The 13037-nt window shown below is 43.7% G+C and overlaps 1 long non-coding RNA gene across 1 annotated transcript; it reads left to right on the forward strand.

Moving 5' to 3' along the window:
- Positions 1-11899: 11899 nt before the first annotated feature.
- LOC117556082 lies at positions 11900-12804 on the forward strand. Its single transcript, XR_004570494.1, has 4 exons — positions 11900-11979; positions 12202-12344; positions 12480-12641; positions 12741-12804. It is a non-coding gene; the product is annotated as an uncharacterized LOC117556082 (long non-coding RNA).
- The last annotated feature ends 233 nt before the right edge of the window (positions 12805-13037 follow it).

Below are 13037 nucleotides of genomic sequence, written 5' to 3' on the forward strand. Positions count from 1 at the left end.
GGCAACGCAGGTGGTGACGGTAGGGGCACAAGGAGCTGTGCCTCGGAGGACAGCGTTGGTGGCGGCCGCCTTGATGAGTCAAGGCTTGGGCTCGCTAACTCAGCCCCGGGGTTTGCCGAGGTCAAGCTTGTGACATTAAGGCGTGCTGCTGCAACGGCAGGTGCAGGGTCGCCAGCAGTTCTTTCATCGCTATTTCGTTTGAATAAATCCTTAGACCTTGTAAGCCGATTTCTGATGTCCATTTTGTAATTCAAGCAGAAATGGGAGTCTACAGAATGCACAATAAACAATAAACAAATCCAGAATAGGCGGCAGAGTGTGACGCTGTGATTGGTCTAAATGGGGACGAATCACAAATCACAACAGACACATGCATTTATTTGACCTAGCCTGCGATTTTTTTTTTTAGTTCTGACATCACATACATCGTAGCATAAAAGTTCACAGTTTATTTATAATTAAAAAAATAAAATATATATATATATTTTTTATAAATAATAAAAAACGTGTTTATTGGGGGAGGGCAGGAATGTCAAATGGGAGGGCCTGGCCCTCCCTGGCCCTCCCACGGCGCCGGGCATGAATACAAGTCTTTATATTATTAAGGTACAGCGCCACTTTCCGAACCATTGATGAATGCTTGTGTACACAAAAACGGCAGGCAAACCCGTTTTAAATGTGTGTTTCCTACATGGCGAATACAGCTGCTTTATTTATGTCTGTATGAAGTTGTTGTGAGTGTGGAGGGAGCAGCTACAGGTTAGCTTAGCCTAATCGATCAGTGCACTACGAAGCCAGTGCTAGACAGTGAACTGTCAACGGGGGATAATTATCGGCCGATATTCACTCTTAATAGTTTGATCGGTTGCTCTCTATAAAGGCCGATCAGGAGAGTTGGATCTGATCGATATGGACATAAACGTGTTACAGGCTTGGCCTGTCACTTTAAGAGTAGCAGCCGCAAGGGGTTGTGGGTTTTGGAGTGTGTGTGTGTGTGTGTGTGTGTGTGTGTGTGTGTGTGTGTGTGTGTGTGTGTGTGTGTGTGTGTGTGTGTACAATGTGAAGGCCAAGGCGAAGTGCGGAGTTATGAAGAGAGAGACTAAAGTATAGAGAAAGTGGTCAGAACGGGAAAAGTAACTAGTCTGTATAGGCCTATGCAATACAGTGTCAATGTAACTGATTAGTCTGAAGAACGTGAATAAACAGAGGTTCTTCCCACGGCACACGAACGCCCCGTTTGCATCCCTTTTCCCCTCGAAATGTCTGGGCAGCTGGTTACCGGCTGACAACGAGCCAAGTCAGAAACCACCGGTGTGTAACCGAAACTACGGTTTCGGTGCCGAGATACCGTTAGTAAAAAGGTAACAAACGCGAGTGAAGTATAACGGCCCGTCCACACAGCGGCGTGCGTTGAAGCTTCCAACGCTTCTGCCCATTCACTTTGAATGGGGTGACGTCACTTTTAGCCGAACTGCATTTTGGGAAGCGACGTGGAGCGTTGCTGGCGTAGCTGGCGTCAAAAGTTGAGCAATGTTCAACTTTTGACGCCTCGACGGAGGCGTCAGCCAATGAAATCCCGTTTATTCAAATCTGCCAGTACAATCGCTAGCCAATCAAACCGCGTGTATGCTGGGAGAGACTACGCAGGTCATTTCCTCATATTCAAAAAAAATTGAGGGAAAATTCATTGTAGCGGTAGTGAATCACCCGGTGCTGTATGATCAGTCTCTGTTCATCTACCGGGATACAAACCGGAGGAGCGAGGCATGGAGGGAGGTGGCAGAGACAGTGGGTGAAACTGGTAGGTTTTCGCCTGTTTGGGGATTTTATATCCAGTTTACTTCGTTTTAACATTGCTATTGCTTTGTATGTCGGGGGCGGGAGATTCATGTGATTGGTTGTTGGTCGTGTTGCTCGCAAAAAATCCCCAAGCTTCAGATACGCCCACCTCCAAACGTCAACGCACGCTGCTGTGTGGACGCTCCGTAACCGGGCGCGAGAGAGAGATCAGATCAGCTGCTGAGTCTGACGGAGACTCGCAGCTCTGCATGATCACCTGAAGCTCCGCCCTCTGTTTAGCGAGCTGACCGGACAGCGCAAAATGCGTATATGAAGTGTCATGAAGGCAAGAAATCATACCCTCGTGGGGGCGCGCTCATGTGATTGGCTTAGAATGGAGGAGATATCTGATTGGCTATAGATAGAAACAATTACAAGTACGAATCGGCTGACCGTCAGGGGAGTCTCAAAAAACCCACACACGAATGCACAGCGATCCGTGCACAGAAAGCGGTTTGTGTTTGCAGGTTCAGGGGATTTAAACGGAAAACAAATATGTTAGGGTCAAAAATACATATGTAAAACTTTTTTCTGTATTTGGATTTTATTTACATGTATATGAAACGGAACACATTTGTGTGTGCATTGAAAAACACAAGTGTGGATCCGGAAATCCTTCTGTGTGCATGATGTGTGTATTATGAGACTGTTCTGAGCCCATACCGAAATGTGTATGTCCTGTTTAATATCCAATCAAAGCATTCTGCAACGTATAACATACATGGAAGGCTAACCATTATAAAGCAATTCAGCAAAGTTTTCAGGTTTTCAGTCACCTAGTTTTAGGAAAGCCAAGGATCATTGAAGCTGTTACAGAGGCCCAACACACGAACATGAATTATGTGACAATTGGCCTGTAAAAAAAACAGCCCATAGCAGCTGTGATTAGAAACAATCAGGACTGGGGCAACACAATTGTGACTGGGCCCTTTTTTCATTGAGATATCATAATTTGAATAGTGCTTCATTTGCAGAGAAAACGACACATGCATCATTTCAGACCGCAGAACCTAAATGAAGATATTGATTGAAGTCAACTCAAATTAAAAAAAGATTAAACAGGATTGGACAAAGAAAACGAAGTGTCATTAGGCACTGAAATAATGAAATGAGTCTTAAAAATGTATAGTTTTTCCTTTATTTCGTCACACTGTTGGGAACCTGCAATCTCAGATTTTCATACATTACATAATTACACCGTAGTTTTGTTTATGTTATGAAAATAGGCCTTTGAATCTTGGACATATATCAACTCCATGGGGAATGAGAGAAATATGAAGTGAAGCGAGGCTTTTTAGACAATTTCTGCTCATTAGTCAAATGCAATTGTGTTCAAATCCTCCTTTGAAATAAAAACGAGAACTCAGCTAACTAAACTCAGTAATGAAATGTGACATTTAAATGGAAATAATAATTTGACATTTAAACCTATCACTCTCACTCTCATAGGTAATAAATGAAAGCAACAAACATGTTTTCTTTTACAGACTTTATGTGCGAAAACCCTATTATTCTCTCATCATACTTGAGTTGTTCCGTAAATGTGAGTGACTTATAATAATCCACCATTATCTCTTCCTCTTTATTATTTGTTGTATACAGCAACATTCCCTAAGTGACTCATCCATCACACTAACTGGTTTTTAACTCAACATTAAAATACAAATATTTTCGCAATGCAAAATCGCCCCTAATTCATCCAATATATTAGACTACATTGGTCTCTTGTTGTCTATAAACAAATGAGATTCCTTTCCGTGATGTGGTCAGCCTCACACATCTTATCAAAGGTTGTGAACGCTGCTCTGTGGTGATTCTAGACCCTGAAGCCGTGTGTTTGATTCCAGGAACAGACCGTTCTGCCTCCTACTGTTTTCTTTTACAGGGAAAATATGTCCTTCACCGTTTGTCTTAGTACTCTTCCTACCACTTTGCACTGCCTGAAGCCAATTTTCAGCAATAAATAGTAATACAAGTGAAACACTCTCGGGTAGTACCGGCGGAGAGACCAGAGTGGCTGAATGGGAGTTTCCAAACAACACAGTTGATTTAATTGTGTGCCCTTATATTCTTCAAGTGAAGACACAAAGATAGATGATTAAAAAGCATGTCCACAGGGTTTTTTTAATGTTAGGATTAGTGATAAATCATTTAGATCACCTCATTAGCTGTGTAATGATTGTGATAATCCTTGCCTCTATTTTCTGTTCATCTAATTAATTCATACACACCTTTCACTGTGAAGATCAGCTGTTGAAATGCATCTCGTTTAAATTCAGCAGACGTTGTCATTCAGCTGTCATGTGTTGTTTATTTCTTATTTGCATTGTATTGAATAAACTCACCTAACTCCTGTTGATGCCCGTCCATATGCTGTTTTCTTTTTCAAATTTTCTTGGAGAAAAAAGCTGAAACCTGTGCAGCAGACTCCGCTCTCTATACAAAGCTGACATCTGATGGATTGCTACAGGTACGACGAATATATTGCCGTGATCATTCATCTTGCCAAATGTGACACATCAGCACAACAGGGGATAACGCAAGGTACACCAACTGCTGTTGACAAAAGACATTACCCAAGGGCAAACCGACTAACATCCTCTCTCAGAGCTAAAGCATCCACCAATTAAGACCTGAAAGCTAAAAGCAACCTGGAGACTGTGTAGATTAGTGTTTTCATTTTGACAGTAGGGGTGACATTTAAAGGTTATTGCAAACACGTCTTAATTTCACTCAATTTTTCTACGAGCGAGACTTCAAATACGCTCAGTGGATGAAGCAATAGACACAGGTTATGATCAAAACTGAAGGTGAATAGTGTGGAGGTGGGTCTCATTTATTGACATTGACATGACAGCCGATTGAAGAAGATAAATAGGCAGTTTTATTTTTCAACGAGGTGAATGGATCACAGAGTCAACCTGAAAATGTAAACTCCTTCAGAGGGAGAAGATATACATATAGGTAAGCAAGAATATAGTGTTCTCTTTATAGCTACATGTAAACATGGGTCACTTTGCTGTTTGGTGAGGTCAATGTCTTTACTGTATAATTAAGAAACACATGTAATCAATTAGTCTGAACCAACAATTATCAAAGGTGTGACGCCCCTTATAAAAGTGGAGAAATAATCACAAGAGTGATGTTTCCCTAGCGACAACTTTACGCAAACCCTTTTCTATAGACTATTAATACAGTATGTATCAGACTTCTTAATCCCCCTTATATTACAGTGACAACTCGATAGCTCAAACATCACAACGTTTCTTATTCTTTCTAATATTACCAGAGAGGTGGAAAAAAAAGTATTCAGATTCTTTGCTTCAGTAAAATAACTAATACAACAATGTCAAAATACTCAATTTCATGTAAAAGTACTGCATCAAGAATATTACTTAGATCTTAGAACTTAAATATTTTAAAGCAAAAGCAGTTTTTTTCTGTTAACTCACTCATGGCTTTAGTTACTTGAATATAATGTTAGGTGGTTTAATATATCAAATAATAGAGTTTTGTGTGTCAAAACCTACATTTATAAGCTAACTAGTTAATATGTAATTTGTTAAATAAATGTAGTTTAGTAAAAAGTACAACATTTGCTTCCAAAATGTAGTAGATTAGAAGAAGTATATAATGAAAATACTTGAGTACAGTGCTTGAGTAAATGTACTTAGTGACATTCTACCACTGAATATTACTGTGACAAGAAAATAGCTCAAACATCCCAAAGTTTCCTAAACACAACATAAAGGTAAAGGTAACAGATAACACAAAAACATGCATAATACACACAGGTGCTCGGTTCGTTTATATGGCCAAGTGGGGACCTAGCCTAAACACACATTCCCATGCGCACACACACACATCAGCCAAAACTCGGCACAACTTAACAACGACGCACTTAACAACTCTCCAAAACACTCGATACATGAAAATTGCTTAAACATTGAAACCAGCTGAAAGTGATGTTTCCAGATATGTGGGTGGAGACAAAAGCAATCGATATCCGGATCCTAGATCAAGACCCTGGGTGTTTCTCAATGTCGTGTACGCTTGCTTGGTAGCATATGTCTTCGGAGTCACTTGCTTCAGAAGCGAGGCAAGAATACTTCCTGGCATTTGGAAAAACGAAGAGTGGAACAGGCTAGCAAGTGTACAGGTGTGCGTCATATGAGAGGCCCCATATATAACCCCATATGAGTTTTGCCTTACATTTTCCGCCACAGATTTGGGGGAAATTAGTGTGCGCAAAGCATTGTGGGGATTTTAGGACCGCGCAGTCTACACATGTGCAGCCTCGAAATGTCTCACTATGAAGTATGCCGGGCTCGGTAGAATTCCAAGTATGCTGGACATTGGAATAGTCCTTCGGCGGCACTCGATGACGTAGTATGCTTGAAATAGTGGCTCTGGAGCAGCTTTACTCCATCCATCCATCCATCCATCTTCTCCCGCTTATCCGTGGTCGGGTCGCGGGGGTAGCAGTTCCAGCAGAGAGCTCCAAACTTTCTTTTCCCTGGCGACATCAACCAGCTCTGACTGGGGGATCCCAAGGCGCTCCCAGGCCAGCGAAGAGATATAATCCCTCCACCTGGTCCTAGGTCTACCCCTTGGTCTCTTCCCAGCTGGACGTGCCTGGAACACCTCCCTAGGGAGGCGCCCAGGTGGCATCCTAACTAGGTGCCCGAACCACCTCAACTGGCTCCTTTCGACGCGAAGGAGGAGCGGCTCAACTCCGAGTCCCTCCCTGATGACCGAACTTCTCACCTTATCCCTAAGGGAGACACCAGCCACCCTGCGGAGAAAACCCATCTCGGCCGCTTGTATCCGCGATCTCGTTCTTTCGGTCATGACCCATCCTTCATGACCATAGGTGAGGGTAGGAACGAAAATGGCCCGGTAGACAGAGAGCTTTGCCTTCTGGCTCAGCTCCCTTTTCGTCACAACGGTGCGGTAAAGCGACTGCAGTACCGCTCCCGCTGCTCCGATTCTCCGGCCCATCTCACGCTCCATTGTTCCCTCACTCGAGAACAAGACCCCGAGATACTTGAACTCCTTCACTTGGGGTAAGGACTCATTCCCTACTTGAAGTGGACAGTCCATCGGTTTCCTGCTGAGAACCATGGCCTCAGATTTGGAGGTGCTGATCCTCATCTCAGCCGCTTCACACTCGGTTGCGAACCGATCCAGTGAGTGCTGAAGGTCGCAGACCGATGAAGCCATTAGAACCACATCATCTGCAAAAAGCAGTGGTGCAATCCTTAGTCCACCGAACTGCAGACCCCCTCCCCCATGACTACGCCTCGAAATCCGATCCATGTATATTACAAACAGGATTGGTGACAAAGCGCAGCCCTGGCGGAGGCCAACCCTCACCGGAAATGGGTCCGACTTACTGCCGAGGACCCGGACACAGCTCTCGCTTTGGGAGTACAGAGATTGGATGGCCCTGAGTAGAGACCCCCTCACCCCATACTCCCGCAGCACCTCCCACAGTAACTCCCTGGGAACTCGGTCATACGCCTTCTCCAAGTCTACAAAACACATGTAGACCGGATAAGCGTACTCCCAGGCCCCCTCCAGGATCCTTGCGAGAGTAAAAAGCTGATCCGTCGTTCCACGACCAGGACGGAATCCGCATTGTTCCTCCTCAATCTGAGGTTCGACAATCGGCCTGACCCTCCTTTCGAGTACCTTAGAGTAAACTTTCCCGGGGAGGCTGAGTAGTGTGATGCCTCTGTAATTGGCACACACCCTCTGATCCCCCTTTTTAAAAAGGGGGACCACCACCCCGGTCTGCCACTCCTTCGGTACTGTTTCCGACTTCCACGCAACGTTGATGAGACGTGTCAACCATGACAGTCCCTCAACACCCAGAGCCTTCAGCATTTCCGGGCGGATCTCATCCACCCCCGGGGCTTTGCCACTGTGGAGTTGTTTGACGACCTCAGTGACCTCCCCCCGGGAGATTGGTGTTGATCCCCCGTCATACTCCAGCTCTGCCTCTAACATAGAGGGCGGAGTTGTCGGGTTCAGGAGTTCCTCAAAGTGTTCCTTCCAACGCCCTAACACTCCATCAGTTGAGGTCAACAACGTCCCCGGGGCTTTGCCACTGTGGCAGCTTTACTCGATATTGAGAAACACCCCATGGTTGCGGTCGAATAGTCCGTTTTGCTTAGGAACCTTCCTAATGGAGTGAAATGACCCGGAAGTACTTCAGTGGCATCCATGATAAGAGCCGTTCGAATTCTCTAGATCAGAGGTCTTCAACAACAAACAACTAAATCTTTGGTTGATTAGACCATTTTTTATATTTCTTACATTTTTATTTTTTTTCCAAACATTTTTTTTCCCACAAATTGAAATGTCTTTAAATGCACATTAACATGAATCCAACATATTGTAGCAAACGGAGAAATGGAGGCAGAAGACGTTATCTTTCAGTCAGCAATGCACGCATTCAGCTACACACAGTAGCTATCTCAAGCTAAGCGCCGGTTCACTCACAGCAGGAGACTACCCCGGACCTGTCCCACCAGGCCTCCTGTACACAAAGGGGAGGACCCGCCCCTATCGCTGCTGTGCCAATCACGAGGCCGCATGACACACGCTGGCTCTGTCAGGTTCCACGTGATTGGCCGAGAGCCTATTCAGTTCCCAGTTTACTAAGGACCCAGACACAAGGACGCACGCTGCGATATTATTGAGAAGACTATACCTTTATATATATATAAAAATGGATCGTTTTGTAACTCGACCAAAAAAATCCACAAGCACAAGAGAGATACCATCCACCTCAGAAACCACCAGTGAACATGCAAGTGGCGAGGCGGAACCTGCTGCTGATGTAGCAGTAAGCGCAAACGAGAGAAGACCCGAAAATATGCAGATAATTATCTGAAGTTTGGTTTTACCTTTAAGGAGACAGATGGCATTGAATTTCCAATATGTGTCATTTGCTCTACTGTTCTTTCAAATGAATCTATGAAGCCATCAAAGCTGCAGCGTCACTTGGAGACAACACAAAGCCACTTAAAAGACAAACCTGTTGAATACTTCCAAGCTAGCCTCAAATCCCTCCAAGGTCAACAGATATAGATCAGAAAATCAGCCAAAGTTGGTGAGCTAGCTTTGAAATGCTCTTATCAAATTGCTCTTCGGATTGCCCAGAAGAAACAGCCATACACACTTGCAGAGGATTTAATATTGCCTTCAGCAACCGATATGTGTAAAACAATGTATGGGAATGATATTGACATTAACAAACTGAAAACCATTCCAGTGTCGGACACAACCATAGCTCGCCGTATAGACGAGATGGCATCTGATGTGAGGGTGCAACTGATAGAGAAGCTGACGTTGGCAGATGCATTTGCATTACAATTAGACGAGTCAACAGATGTGTCTAAGGACGCCCAGCTTCTGGCGTTTGTGCGCTTTGTCGATGATAAGGAAATGCAGGAGGACTTTTTGTTTTGTAAGTGCCTCCCTCAACGCACAACTAGTTCTGAAATCTTCAAAGTGATTGATATTCTTTTCAGAGAAAATGACATTCCATGGACAAAATGTATTGCGCTGTGCACTGACGGTGCAAGAGCCATGGCTGGTTTAAAAAGTGGACTAATCGCGCTTGTAAGGGATGTGTCTCCGCAAGTGATTTGGACGCACTCTATGCTACACAGGGAGTCACTTGTTGCCAAAGATATGAGTGCTGAATTGGCAGATGTCATGGACTCTGTAGTGAAAGTAGTCAATCTAGTCAAGAAGAGCGCATTGCAAACGCACAGTAGGGCCTGGCTCATTTCGTGGCATCTGCAGGCAGTGGCAAGTACTTCCGGCATCTGCCACAGAGGCCACTACTCCGTGGTATCTGGCAAGTACTTCCGGCATATGCCACAGATGCCACTACTCCGTGGCATATGTGGCAAGTACTTCCGGCAGATGCCACTACTCTGTGGCATCTGTGGCAAGTACTTCCGGCATATGCCACCGATGCCACAACTTGCCGAGGCATGATCTGCCGCTGCTCAACGGGAGTTGCCACAAGATGCCAGAGTAAGAGAAGGTTTACGGTAGCTGCCACTCGCCTTCCGTAGCAAATGCTGCTATTTAAACCCGTATTTATCGTGTCAAATGTCGCTGTTTAGGCATGACTTTATCGAACTGATCTGTACACAGAGCTGATGTGAGATCTCTATTTTTCAAAAAGATTATACATTATCATTTCTACTTGGAGCATGGTTTGCTAAAATAAACAAACGTGCTATATTTATGATGAAATATTGGCGAGTGAGGGTTGCAACGCCCTTGGCAATTGTCGCTTCTTGAGGGGAGTTTCCACTGCTTGCTACGATAAACCAGGTGTATTATGACTAGTAAAGACAAATAATTAACAAATACATATCTGTATTGACACAGCAACGTGTACACTGGTGTTATTAGACTTGGCTACAGACTTAGGGCAGCTGTAACTGATTGTAGTTGCCACTGCTAGTGAGATGCTAAGGTTTACTTTATAAATTAGGCAAAGGACAGTTATATTTGCCCCATACCTTCAGCAGCAGCAGGCCACTCACTTTGATTGTATCCCGTTATGAAATGTCATCATTTCGACAATAAATAAATGCTACATAAATGTTATCTTGCACGTTTTATCGAACCATCTCCGTTTCTAACTTTCAATATATTTAAAAAGAGATCTCTCTCTCATCTGCGTGCGGGGGCGGGGCCTCACAGACATGCTGCTGCGCTGTGCACACAGTTCTGCCGGTAATGAATATTAGGATACATTTTGTGAGGAAACTTTTCCACCAATAATTCCTATAAGTATTCCAAAATGTATTCACTTCAGGTTTACGAAAGTAACTGTAATCAGATTAGTTGTTTTTCAAATGTAACACGAGCTGAATACAGTTAGGCTACTTGATTTTTGTATTCTGATTACGTAACGCCGTTACATGTATTCCGTTACAACCCAACCCTGTGTACAGATCATCAGTCCTGTGTACAGATCAGTTCGATAAAGTCATGCCTAAACAGCGACATTTTACACGATAAATACGGGTTTAAATAGCAGCATTTGCCACGGAAGGCGAGTGGCAGCTACAGTAAACCTTCTCTGGCATCTTGTGGCAACTCCCGTTGAGCAGCGGCAGATGCCTCGGCAAGTTGTGGCATCTGTGGCATACGCCGGTGTCAGTACCAGATATGTTCGGCCTACCAGATATGTTCGGGTGTATTTCCGTCGCATCCGTCATCCGTCATATCCGTCATATACTCACCTCCCTCTGCTCCCAGCGCTCTGCTGCCACACACCGGCCGTCTGTGGAACTGCAGCCGGAGGAACTCGGTACAGCTTGTTATGTGTGAACGATCTAGATCCCTCCGCTTCCCCATAATTACCGCGACCATTTTAACTTTCATGACAGAAATGGAGAGCTTTTATGTTGAGATAAAGCAGTACGTGCTCAATGGTGGTTACCACAATCTCACCATCGCCGCTGAAAAGCCTGATAAAAGGAAGGCGTTCATTCGGAGGGCATCCAAACAATACCTGATCAAAGGTAAGTAACAGAATAAGACCATGGTTAAGTCACGAACATACGTTTTTATTATGAGGTATAAACCCCCTGTACATGTGACATCATCACATCCCTTTACTTATAGGGATCAATAAAGTATATATCTATCTATCTATTTATCTAATGGTGTTTTTTGGTGCAAAAGTGATCATACCTCTAATGGTTTATCATATTGCAATTCCAACATTTTTCAGTAAATCGCAAGGACTCCACAGCTTGTTTCTCCTTTTTCTTTTTATACACACTTTACATTACTGTAGTTGTTACGTCTAAACCACATTTGCCACTGGATTTCTTGAACAGCTTTTAGTCATAATGTCATCTCTACACATGTCTAAATGATTGTTTTGTTGTTCCTGTTGTGCCAGCTGGAGATTTGTACTACACATACAAGGACAATGAGAGGATGGTTGTGTGCACCAAGGACCAAATTATCAATGTCCTGAAGGAGTGCCATGATAACCTGGGTTCCGGAGGTCATGCAGGGAGAAGGCGCACCACCGAGAAGGTTTTGGCAACGTACCACTGGTCCACTATGCGGGAGGACGTGAAGAAATGGGTGGGAGATTTTGACTGACTGACTGATTATTGATCTACAGAAATGTGTTGTATGTGTACATTGAAACAGAGTGAGACAGTTTGAGCTCCATCAGAGCAGAGAAAACATATTTCAGAACTTTAACAGTTTAATTCTGTCTCCTCTGAAAGTTTTCTCTGTTCTATCATTTTTATACCTAAAGTTTTTTGTTTTGCTGATTGAAAATTTATGATATTTGCTAAGGTTGATGAGTGTCCCCGCTGCCAGCAACACGAGGTCATTAAAACGGTTGCACCCGTACTGCATCCCATTCATGTTCCCGAGGCATGGACTGTCCTTGGTGTGGATCTCATTGGCCCACTTCCCTCCACTGCTAAGGGCAAAAGGTACTATCATGATGGGCTGAAGCATGTGTAACCTCCTTTAAAGGTTCTAAACGTGAAGAATCTGGTTTCAAAAGAAAGGAAATCATTTACAGTGATTCTGTATGTATTTACAACATTCTGCATTTTATATTGCAGATACATTCTAACAGCGATTCTAACTTCACGAAGTGGGTGGTAGCAAAAACGCTCTACCACAAAACAGCTGTTGAGGTCTCAAAAAAGATTGTAAATATTCTTCTCGATTTCGGTCTTGTCGAGAAGATCATTACCGACCAAGGACGGGAATTTGTCAATGAGGTACAATAATCTATCTAATACAGTGTATGTGTTATGTGTAACAATGTAATACGATTTTTCAGGTAATTTGGTAATTGGTGTACACTAAACCATCTGCAGGTCAACCGTGGTGTTTTTGATGCACTGGGTGTAAAACACTGCATCACTTCAGCGTACCATCCCCAGTGCAATGGCCAAGATGAGCGTACAAACCAAAACATAAAAAAAGCACTTGCAAAGTACTGTGGAGAGGACCAGAATGACATCTGAGGGGCATTGTGGCGAGCATTAACACCTCAAAGCAGGTACAATGTTGTAACAAATGCAGATGGAAACAATACTCAACAGAGATACTAAAAGGAATTTTTATGCTTTCAGAGGTCAACCAAGTGCACGCCCTATTTTGCCCAGTTTGGG

This window comes from Gymnodraco acuticeps, unplaced genomic scaffold (genome assembly GCF_902827175.1).
Source record: "Gymnodraco acuticeps unplaced genomic scaffold, fGymAcu1.1, whole genome shotgun sequence".
Taxonomy (NCBI): Eukaryota; Metazoa; Chordata; class Actinopteri; order Perciformes; family Bathydraconidae; genus Gymnodraco; species Gymnodraco acuticeps.